The sequence below is a fragment of the Papaver somniferum genome, chromosome 5, assembly GCF_003573695.1.
Source record: "Papaver somniferum cultivar HN1 chromosome 5, ASM357369v1, whole genome shotgun sequence".
NCBI classification, from domain to species: domain Eukaryota; kingdom Viridiplantae; phylum Streptophyta; class Magnoliopsida; order Ranunculales; family Papaveraceae; genus Papaver; species Papaver somniferum.
In genome coordinates, this window is record NC_039362.1 from 184408691 (window position 1) to 184421009 (window position 12319).

Genomic DNA, 12319 nt, shown 5'->3' on the forward strand with positions numbered 1-12319 from the left:
GTTGGAAGTGAATAGGGAATCTTGGCTTTCCCCTGTTTAGGCAGACTGCATTACCCTCTTTCTTTTTCTAGAATATCAAAAAATGATGCATCATAAAACAATCTGTGAACAGCAGGGATACTTTCTATTAACAAGCTGTGGACAGTAGGGATATTCATTCAATGGTGGTAGTGATTCTGAATGAGCATTACAACATGGGACATTTGCATCATACAGCATCAATTAATTGAAAGTGGTGTTTAAATCTAATAAGGGAATTAACGTAGTTGTAGTAGTAGTAGTTGTTGTTGTCATAGTTGTAGACGCCTAATCCAATGATGCTAACGTAACGTGCACATTTCTGTTAAACTTTAACACATGTTTCTTCTTCTGTGCATATGGTGTGCCTCCCTCTATGATGCTTTGCTTACGATGCATCATGCATCTTTCCCTGTGTAAATGAAGTAAAATAGAGTTAGTACAGAACTACAAACTTACAAAACTTGGTGCACTGGAGTCACAATTGAACTAACGCCAAAATTTTCTAATTCTAGTTACTTATCCCGGATCCGTATAAACACAATTATTATCAGATTGTTGACAGTAAGAAACACAGATATGCATCAAAATAAGTGGATAAGAATGAAATACAAAACTTTCCAAGTCATATTATGCAGAGAGGATGTTTCAGAAAATCTAATAGCTACCTATTCAAAACACCATCAGGCTGATAAGAACAAACACAAAGGCACTTTGGGTATTACGCAACAAAAGTTAAAAATTATAGAAACAGATGGTAGTGTTGAGGAAAAACCAGCCAAACTGAACATAGAAAACTCAGCAGGGCTTCTGACATCAGCTAATTATGGAAACAGGTTTTCGACGCGGGATTTTAAAAGGGGGAAAAAAAGCAACACAGAATCGGAAAAGGAACCTAATTCATGTCAAAATCCAAAACCAGTACAAAATCTCAGGTTTCAAGCATCTAGAATTGCAATCGGCATACTATAACATAAAATGTAGACAATCTCATAGGACTTCTTCCCATCCCACATCCATCTCATTATGCATAGTAAGCGTACAATGATTAATGGTATTCAACAGCAAAACCATTGGTATAGCACTATCAAGTGTCTACTAGTATATGATATTCCCATTCTTCACTAGGTGTTGGAATGCTTTACACAGACAAATATGAAAAGATTCAACCATGACCAGTCAAATCCAAGACCAATCAATAAACCTCAGAAATGAAAAGTGACCGACTATAAAGACCAAAATATGTATGTACGTACCGCTTCAGATGAAAATAGTGCATGCGGATTTTTTATGGCCTCTGCTCTTGATACTGCGATAGAAAAGCACCTCATCAATACACAAGTCAGTATCAATTAGACATGAATGTAAAGAAACAAATTACCAAGTGAACATCACAGAGTTATGAATTTACCTGATGCTCTTCATTTGCCCAAAATGTCATAGGGTATTCCTCTCCCTGTTGAACAGCACACATTGGGTTTATCTGCAAGACGCATTTCAATTGTATCCGGGGGTGTACAATGATATCTTTTCCATTTAGCTTTTTTTATAACGTTCATCTAGTAGGAAAAAGTCCTGAAATAGATAAAACAATAAACTTGTCATGCAGTGCACAAGTCACACAAACGAATCATATGGTATGCAGCACCAAACATAATACAAAGAATTGGTTAATCACATGCCAACTTGCAGGTTATGACTGGCGAGTATGTTCACCTGAATTTCGTCCCATTCTTCTAATCTTGCTTATCCAAATGGGTGCAATGATGATCTTGTCTGCGAACCTCTCAATCAACTCTAATCAAATGAACATAACAAGAAAATAAAAAAATGTTAGAAAAAGAAATATAAATCAGATAATTGATTATAAGATAGCCAAAGTGTTTCAAAGCTAAAAACCCTCGGAAAAAAAAATTAAAATAGAAGAATCAGATGATGAGTTCACTTATCAACAAGAAATTATGGAACGCTACTCATAGGTGTGAATTTTACACAAGAAAAGAGACTCACTGCTCTCTGGCTTCTTAGGATGGAAACATGACCGTGATTGATTTGAAAAGATGAAAGAGAGGGTATAAATCTGCAGCTAATTCATGAGAGAATCCGGATTATATTTCATAGCTGGATACAGCCTTCTGAATAGTGTAACCCCTGGATCCAATCTCTGGTTCAGGACTTCTTGGACCATTCCAACCAGATTGTCAACTTTTCCGATTCCGCTCATACTGATGATTATTACTGACTTTAGAAACAACTTGGATCCATTACTAACTTTTCTTCCAACACCTTCCATATCCTTTACAGAGAGTGAATTGATCATCTCCTTTTAGTACTTGAAATCATCCGGTTACTCTGATCTATCTACTTATCTCATAGTCTGGGACCTGGGTGTTTGAAGTTATAATGGAGGAAAAACAGACTACTGTGGTTTAGATGCAATCTCTCAAGGTTTTCATTTTTATATTCAGGGTTGGGGCTTTAGGGCTTACTGTTGTTTTATATTTACCATCTCTCCCCAGTAGATAAGGGCAGGACAAGGCTCGCTGTCTGACTGGGTGGGTAGGTGATACAGAAGCTGCACTAGTCACAAAATTGAATCAGGATTAAAGAGTGTTAATTGAAGATGGTAAAAATTTAAAACTAAGTGTCAGAGTGCGGAGTAAAATTCACATTCTAATACCACTATTAAGAATTTTTGCAACATAAACTGGAATTTTACGATCATTAGCGAACCAAAACCTGAGTTGCTTTTTGTAACCACTGCAAGGAGAGCTTCTCCTTGTGCATCAAAGAGGACAGACCGCAGTAAGATCTTACAAGTGGCAAGTGTAAACGCAGGAAAACCCCTTATATCGGATATCCTTTTATTTTTTGCTGTCAAAATTTTTATTGCTAACAAGAATTGATTACTAAGAAACTAAATACAATTTATCAGGTCTACCTTCAAAACAAACTATATCACCCTGTTGAAAGGTAGCAGCAAACTTGGCCATAATATCAGCTGAGAAAGAAATGTGTGCTTGAAAGATATTTCTCCAAATTTCATCTTGGCTTTCCTCCAATCTTCCCATAACCGACCAAGGCACGTTACCACTTCGAAAAGCTTGAATGTTACTCGCAGAATCTGAGACAATAATAATGCTTCCAACATTCCAAGTTGCAGTCCAATCAAGACCCGCAACGATTGCAATTAATTCTGTCTGCCATGTAATTGTTCGAATTCCTTAATACATTACCAGCACCAGCCAAACCTGGGTTACATAAAGATGCACCCTCACAGCAAAGCATAAGTTGGTCTTCGTCGGGAAGCTCCCGTCTTGAACATGCTTCACTCCAGTCCCAGCAATGCCTAGCTAGCAACACTGCAATCGGCCCATTGAATATGCTCGAGAGATTCAAAAGCATTTTTGCACCAATAACACCTAGAAACCGTTGGAATACCAATAAAAGTGAATTTATCTCGAGTGGCACGACACTGAGGATGCAGAATTTCCAATTTTGCTGCTAAAGATGGATGCACCTGTCTTCTCCAGAGCAATCAGAACCTACATAGCCAACATCATGTTGACTATGCACCAATACCACTGTAGACTTAACAGTGAACCTGCCAAGCCTGTTTATGTCAGACATCCTATTATAATAAGGTGTTGATTCTTTCTCGTGACACTTGTTGCAGGCACACCACACATCAAAAATAATTGTGCACAGAGAGCTGCAATTGAAACAAACAGAGTACGCGTTAGAATACATAATTCCGGAAACAGTTGAATTTGCCAGCAACTTTATAAGATTGTAAACAGCCACAAACACCGAGATGAATCAAAATAATGCAAACATAAAATTTTCCAATGCTCCAGTGTGTGGAAATACTGAGAGAATGTTTCAAAAAACCTAATAGTTAGCTAGAATAGATTGACATATAGAGTATGTAACACCAGTTCAAATTCTATTGAATTACAGACCAAAACACAGATACTTTAGGTATTACACAACGAAAGAAAGTTGAACACAGAGAAACAAGTTGTCGAGTATTTAAGGAAGAACCAGCCTAACTGGGCATAGAAAACTCAGCAGAGCTTTCAACAAATTAATGTAACAGGTTTTTGATGCGGGATTTCTAGAACAAAAACACACAAGCAATATAGAACCAATTTGCACCCTAGAAAAGGATCCCAATTTATGTAAAATCCTAAAGTAGGATATTGAATCAGAAAAAATTCTCAGGCTTTAAGCTACGATTAATTGCCACTGGCGTACTATAACGTAAAATGTGGAAATGTACCAAGAAAAGCATACAATGCAGTCATACAACAATTATTTGTATTCAACAGCAAAACTTCTATGAAAAGTTCATATAGAATATATTCTTACAAAATTTTGAAGAACTGGTGAAGCACTATCTAATGTATACTGGCATATGGTATTCCGAATCTTGACTAAGTTTCGTAATGTTTTTACAAAGACAAATATGAAATATGAGAAAAAATTCCACCATGAATAGTCAAATCCAAAACCAATTAATTAACCTCGAATAGCTTGCAAGTTGCAGGAACGAAAAGTGACTGTAAAGACCAGCATACGTATGTACTTACCATTTCAGATTTGCACCGATAGAAGGTTTTCTCTTATTGTGTGCCTGGCCTTTGATGGCTTCTGCCCTTGATAGTGCAATCGGACGTACCTTACAAATGCTTCTATTCACATGTTCAAAAGAGAAACTTTAACTCCATAGCTTCCTTGGCTTATGTTTCTTTCTCCAATCGAAATCCTTGTCCTCTACTGTGTAATGTGTGCCTCAGTCTATGATGCTTAGCTGCGATACATCATACAGCTTTTTCTGTGTATGATTAATTATGTACAATATACAGTCCTGTTTTGCCTTACCCACATCCACATGCCAATTAAGATAATAACTTGGTGGTTGTGACATGTGCAGGTGACACTTTTTCTCCACCATCAGGGTCTTGGTGATAACGGATCATCAGATACCTACATGTCAATAACATAAAAACAGGTTGAGTAAAAACCAATTATGTCAGACCTATATTCACCATTACTTCACGCAAACACATCTGTCAAAGAAAGTTAGATGATAGAAAAGAATACTCTCATAAGTAAAAAAAAAAACACCTTAAGCTATTCATGAGGTTTTATTTTTCATTTTCATGGGGTATTTAATTTCTCATAAATTTCAGATACGATAAGTTTATAAAAGAATAGAAAGGTACCTTAACAACTATGAATAGATTCAATTCTGTTCCTTGTGGATTGAATTTTAATCCTATGTGACAGACTTCACAATTCACTCTGACCAAATTCTGTAACAACATCATATATATTGCTGCTTAAAAAGAACTTAAAATTCAGTTTGGAGACACATCATCATCACATTCCCATAAACCATTATAGGGAGGGCAATGGGTCATTCTAACTTGATAAACAGAAACCTTATTAGGTGGAGTGATTCAATTTGATATGTCTTTAACAAAATACTCAAATAAACAATCTATTTTGCTGAAATAGAAAACATATGAAATTGGCAAATTGGTTCTAAAAGACAAAACAAGAATTGGACAAACTAATAAAAAAAACACAGATCGAAGCGCGATATCCCTAAAGTAAAAGGATAAATAGTTACTAGTGTTTACCAAGCTCGCAGGATTCATTTATTCAAAAACAAAAGTTCACAGGATCCGTATATATACTTGGAGCACACAATTAGTAGGAGCACAAACTCCTTTCTTCAAGATTAAATTTTTAATTTTTCCGAATCCGCACGTACCATCACTAAATAACCAACCCATTTCTTTTGTTTTCTTCTTTTCCTTTAGCAACAATCCAGCCAACTTTAGATCTACCAGTAACTTTTCTTCCAACACCTTCTTTTTGTTTCATCATCTTGTTTTACTACCTGTGATAACTCTCATCTATCTGCTCATTTCTTGAACATTTCATACTCATGTTTGAAGGAGAGGCAGGCTATTAAGAAAAAAACACTCTCTCTCTCTTCCAAGCTCTTCCGTTTTATACGTAAGGTTAGGGTTTAGGACACCTCCTTAAATATCTTCCACCTGTCCTATGCTGTTGCTTCAGTATTTCCCATGTACCAAGGTGATAAGGGCACCAGTTGGTAAGAAAGTGTGAAGTTAAAGAGTGGAGAAAACAAAAACCTTTGTCTCAAAATTGAATCACATGAGTTTGAGCGGAAATCTCAGCTGCATTGTCCTCTAAATGAAAAAGTTAAAGAGTGTCGATTAATGATTAAATTCAAAATGCTGATACCCACAAGCTTGTAAAGTAAACAGAATTGGTCACAACCCTGAGTACCTAATACATAGTAGTAAGCCACATTAGCAACATGAACCACAAATAGGTGATTATAAGTCACATTTTGTAGATTGGCAAGACAAACCCGTACTCTGGCCTTTCTTGTTCAATCATTTCATAACCTGAACCAATATTTTACGATCATTTAGCGAACAAAGAAAATGTTTTGCCTTTTGTAACCGCATGCGAGAATAGGTTCTCCTTCTGCATAAAAGAGATCTGCTTGGAGCTTTATATCTACGTCTTACAAGTGCCAGTGGAAACACAGACACGAAAAGATCCTCAGTGTTTATGTCTAAAATCCTATATCATAGTAAGGTATCGATTCCTTCCCGTGACCCTAGTTGCAGGCACACCAGACTCCATAGTTCCACTCTTCATACTCTGATCAGATTTTAGAAGTGCTACTGTATAGTACAAACAACTGAATATTCACCACTGGTTGCATTTACCTCAGAATAATATAATATTTTTGGATATTAAGCTGTTACATCAGAATCTTCCTAATCAAAAGGTGGATGAACTTCACTGCGAAGACTCGAAACTCAAATAGCTGCAATTGAAATAAAGGGACTGTGTGTTAAAATACATGGTTTGGAAAACAGTTAAATTTGCCAGCAACTTAATAGGATTGTAAACAGCCACAAATACAGAGATGTAGATAAGAATGAAAACACAGAACTTTCCAATATTTATGGCCTGGACATTCTATTTCCCTAATCTAGTCTGTGGAAAGTATATACACCAAAATATAAAAATACATTAGAGTCGTATGCTGAGGATGTTTCAAAAACCCTAATAGCTACCTAGAATTGATTGACATTTACAGTGGATAACACCAGTTCAAATTTCACACAACAAATTAGAGTAATACGTCACCAGTTCAAATTCCATCAGATTGACAAGAACCGAAAGAAGAGATAATTGGGGTTATTAAACAACAGAATTTGAAGTGTTCAAGTATTTCAGGAAGAACCAGCCTAACTGAGCATATAAAACTCAGCATGGGTTATTAAATTCCATCGGATTGACAAGTACGATGGGGTTATTAAACAACAGAATTTGAAGTGAGCATATAAAACTCAGCATGGGTACATCAACAAATTACGTCAACAGGTTTTTGATGCAAGATTATCTAAAACAAAAATATATAAGCAATATAGAATCAATTTGCATCGCAGAAAAGGTAACCTAATTGAGGAAAAATCCAGAAATACTACATGTTTCTGTCTTCCTGTAGGTACTGCATTCATAAAGATCTCATCACTGGTGAGTTGTTGGTTACCATCTCATCCAACCTTGTTCCCTCATTTGTGCCTTGGAACATCATAATTTTCTTGGTTATAGGACCGGTCTTTTATGCGTAAAGAGTTCATAAACTTAACTACTGATATTCCAAACCGATCAAACCATTATAATATATAGCTACTATTACATGGGTTTGGTACAGTCTATTTACATGGGTTTCAATGTATACATCACGTTTAGCTGGCGGGTTCCTTCCATTCTTTCGAGCCACTAAGAAAATAACTAAAAGTACTCAACAGCAAAAGTTGTACAAAGAAGTTCATAAAGAATATATTGTTATGAAATTCTGAAGAAGAAGCGGTGAAGCAAGCAACTATCCAATTTATACTGGCATATGGTATTTCCATTCTTGACTAAGTTTTGTAATGCTTTACACAGACAAATATGAGACACATTTCAATCACGAACAGTCCAATTCAAGACCAGCTAATAAACCTCAAATAGCCTTCAAGTTGCAGGAATGAACAGTGACTGTAAAGACTAACATATGTGTGTACGTACCAATTCAGATAAAAGTTTTTCCTCCCCATTGTATGCTTGGCTTTTGATGGCTTCAGCTCTTAATGATATTGCGACCAAAGAGTACCTTAAGAACACACAAGTGAGACTACATTAGACATGAATGTGAAGAAGAAAATTGCCAACTAAACATGACAGAGTTATAGACTTACCTGATTCTCTTTTATAGTCCAAAATTTAACAAAATCCCTCCACTCTCTGTCGGTTAACGCATTGGGTTGTATCTGCCAGACGCATCGTGGGGTGTATGCTTATGTCTTTTCCAATTGGTTGTCTTGTTCCGATGTATACCAGATGCAATAGATAAGGTAGCTTTTTGTATAACGTTCATCTAGTACAAAAATAAAATCCTGAAATAGATAAAACAACTAACTCGTCAGTCAGTGCATAAATCACAAGAACGAATCATATGGCACACACAACAAGCAAACATAATCTAAAGATTATTCCATGAGAACTTATCCAATAATTCCATGGTTAATCACATGCCAACGATCCAAATAAGGATAAAAAATTAAGTTTATGCCGAGTATGTTCACCTGAAGTTAAGCCGACATAGGCCACAACCATTCCTTATCCTCCCTGCTCATCTAAATGGTCTTTCCAGTTGAACTGCTGATATTGTGTATATCATGTTCTGGACACTTATATGGCCAATTCTCTTCTCTATATAATATATATTTCAACTTACAATGTCAATAACAGTTTCAACTGACATTAAAGAATATGTAGAAAACCTAAGCAGTAGTTTCATAGGTTGGGACTCCAAATGCCAATCCATGATAATTAAGCAATTAACTATGGGAATACAGCAGAGAAAAGGAGTGGGTATACACCTCGTGACAGGAAAGAACCACTAAATCATCTCCTACTCTGATAGTGCCGGTTTCTATTTTTCCCACAGCAACAACTTTTCCATGTTGTACAAGCCAAACAGAGAACCAAACTCACAAGTTGAATTTGCTGCAAGGAGGAAATAATCCACTTAGTGTGTGCATGCTGAAAGTAGGAAAAAAACAATCAACAAACCAGGAACTGGGATATGATTAGAACATACATTGAGCATCAGCCAACTCATTTCCCTTCAGCATGTCCTCATTTGTGTCCATACATAGTTTGACAAGAACACGGTCACCAGGTTGTACAACTTGTACTCTTCAAAGACTTCAACAAAAACCTGTAAACTCGATTCAATACAAAATCAATCTCATTCCCTCCATAAAATTGAAATTAACCCGACGAAAATGAGCGAGCTAAAAGAAACTCTACCTGATAGTGATTGAGCATGACAATTGAGGATCTCCAAGCCTGATAAAAAAAAATTACTTCTACAACAGCGATCCTTTTCAGATCAACATCCAAAATTATGTGAGACAAGACCCTGAGTATACCTACCAATCCTACACCAAAAATGGATGATTTCTCAGCGTAGGAGAAAACTTTCATTCGATGTGCAAGGTTTTATTAATCCAACACTGTATACGCACATCCAAAGCATGATCTCAACCAATTTTCACCGATAAATGATGAGTAAGTGAAACCAGCATTCACGAATCCGCACATACCGACAATCCAGCGTAAATCATGCATTTTCTTCTTCTTCTTAGCCTTCATCTTCTGAATCACCCGAGTCTTTACTAACAACAACTTATATTTAACAATTTCTCTTAGATCAGATCCTTCCATGTCGTAACCCTTGCTATTGCTGGTGGTTATGATCTCAAAACCTTGAATTTTACTACTAGGGTTTTCACCTTCTGCTGGATGGACATCAAAACGTGTATTCTGGTTCTGTGAATAGTTTTTGAGTCTCTCGACTTCTATTTTGACTTTTGAGTTTGGAATGTCAAGGCAAGGTTAGAAATTTCGGTTGTTTACACCCCCAATTTTCATCATCTTACTCTTGTTTACAGTGTACTAGTACCAGATAAGGGCTGGATACCGTGAAAAAGATTTTGACGAAATGGTTATTTTGAAAGTTACCAGGCGAAATCTCTCATTTTCGCTGTTCCTATACCAATTTTCGCTTCTGTTCTAGTTAATTTTTTATTTGATTTGTTTTTCCCTCCTATTTTTGATCTGTTTTCTGTTACGTTAATGTAGATGTTATTGATTTTTGATATCCAGATGATTTCTGATTATGGTTAATGTAGATTGTCTTTGCTTTTGTTGATTTGATCTTTTAATTTTGAGTAAGAATTTTTGTGAAGCAATATGCAGGATAGATATGTTTGATTTTTTTCTCTTTGTGTTTTGCAGGGTGAAATGCATGTTGTTAGTCCACTAGCTGTAAATCACTATTTCAATGAATTCTTAGCGCATCCTGTTGATGTCAACACAACTCTGGAGACTTTGAAGATAGCCGTTTGGCAGACTCGTTTATTACCTCATCATGTCAGATTTTCCTTTAATGATGGAAGCAAGTTTGTGTGAGTTGATTCTGATGTTCTGCTTCAGTGTTTTGTATCTCGTTGCCACTGTAAAGGTCAGAAGAGCTTTGATTTACTTGTTGAAGTTGGCTGCAATTCTTCCAGCTGTCGTAGTAGAGCTTCAAGTAGTCGTGTAATAGAACCTGAACCCGAAGAAGCTATGGTGAATTTCCTTGAAGATGGTTATATGCCTGTTAACAAGGTTCTTAGGACTGAGGGTTGGGATAAATTACTTGGTGAAGTTGGAAAGATTTTTTTGGAGGTGTAACAGTGGTACGTATTGCAATGAAGAAATACGAGCTAAAGTCTGGGTATGTTCTTCTATATAAAAAGAATGAACCTAGCAGGTTCTATGGAAAATGCTCTAAAGAAAATTGCCATTGGGAGTATAAGGTTTGTCCTGTTGATGTTGAAAACAAGGTGCTTAAGGTTAAGAAATTTGTTAGCAGTCATCATTGTGGTATTGGATGTGAAAGGCTTTTCCACAGGCTCAACAGTAAATTTGTTTATAGTCTTATCAAGGATGAAATCAGAAGTGATCCGAGTTTCAAAGCTTCTGATTTGAAAAAGTTTTTTAAATCTAACTACGGGATCAATGTGAATACCAAGCTTACAATGGAAGAGAGAAAATGTATGAGGATATATTTGGTGATGATGACATGTCGTATTCGCATCTGGTATGGTATGTAGATGCCATTCGCAGCACAAATCCCGAGAGTTGAATTGATTTTCAAGTTCAAATGGATGAAACTGAATCGAACAAGGATAGTTCAACTGATTTAGAAGTTGAAGCGCCTTCAAATAAGTTTGTGCGTCTTTTTATTGCTTTCGAGGCATGCATCCATGGTTACCGTTACCTTCGTCCCATGATTTATGTCGACGATACCTTTCTTACAGGGAGATTTAGAGGATGCCTCATGGCTGCAACCGGTATCAATGATGAAAATGGTAATTTTTCTGATAATGCATCATTTTTATATATGTGCATAATATCTCATGCGTTATTTATTTTGGCTTCATAATATCTTATGAATTTTTGTTTTCACTTTTCTGATTATGCATCATTTTTGTTTAGATGCATAAGACATTATGCATTATTTGGTTTTAGCTGCATAATGTCTCATGCATTATTGTTTTCACTTTTCTGATTTATGGATTATTTTTAGGCATGTACATAATGTCTTATGCATCATTTTGTTTAGATGCATAAGACATTATACATTATTTTGTTTTAGCTGCACAATACTTCATGTAGATGTTGGCTTGATTTTATATTTTTTTTAAATCCTGAAACATGCTTTCTTCTGTGCAGGGTTCTTTCCAATAGTTATGGCCCTAGTACCTGCTGAAGATAATAATAACTGGGAATGGTTCATGAGGAATTTGAGTAAAGTTCTTGATCATGATCAAAGGCCAATCACATTTTTATCTGATCGTGCATAAGAACTAAAGATAGCAATTTCAGTTCTTTTTCCTGGAGCCTTCCATAGTTTCTGCTATTATCATCTTAAGATGAACTTACCTATTAATGCTTATGATGAAAGGTACGGTGTCGTTCTTGATGCAATTCAAGCTGCTGCATATGCTCTTAGTCCCGAAGGTTTCCAAACTTCCATCGATATGATTAGGGGTCTTGGTTGTCGCTGGGTTGCAGACTATATTGAAGATATCCCTCCCGAGAGGTGGTCAAATGCCTTTTTTCAGGGTTGTAGGTATGG

General features: G+C 36.2%; 2 long non-coding RNA genes across 6 annotated transcripts; both read right to left on the bottom strand.

Moving 5' to 3' along the window:
- Positions 1 to 109: 109 nt before the first annotated feature.
- LOC113278308 lies at positions 110 to 2428 on the bottom strand. The gene is made up of 5 exons (XR_003325418.1): positions 2029 to 2428; positions 1735 to 1815; positions 1430 to 1593; positions 1275 to 1327; positions 110 to 430 (listed from the first exon to the last, which is right to left on the bottom strand). It is a non-coding gene; the product is annotated as an uncharacterized LOC113278308 (long non-coding RNA).
- Positions 2429 to 2825: 397 nt separating this feature from the next.
- Positions 2826 to 9970, bottom strand: LOC113283908. Of its 5 annotated transcripts, none has more exons than XR_003327803.1 (10): positions 9442 to 9970; positions 9230 to 9349; positions 9009 to 9135; positions 8712 to 8838; positions 8325 to 8522; positions 8155 to 8239; positions 5801 to 6898; positions 5247 to 5336; positions 4611 to 5007; positions 2826 to 3730 (listed from the first exon to the last, which is right to left on the bottom strand). It is a non-coding gene; the product is annotated as an uncharacterized LOC113283908 (long non-coding RNA). The 5 variants fall into 5 exon arrangements; XR_003327801.1 differs by having other exon boundaries at positions 5667 to 6898; XR_003327804.1 differs by lacking the exon at positions 5247 to 5336.
- Between the last annotated feature and the right edge of the window lie 2349 nt (positions 9971 to 12319).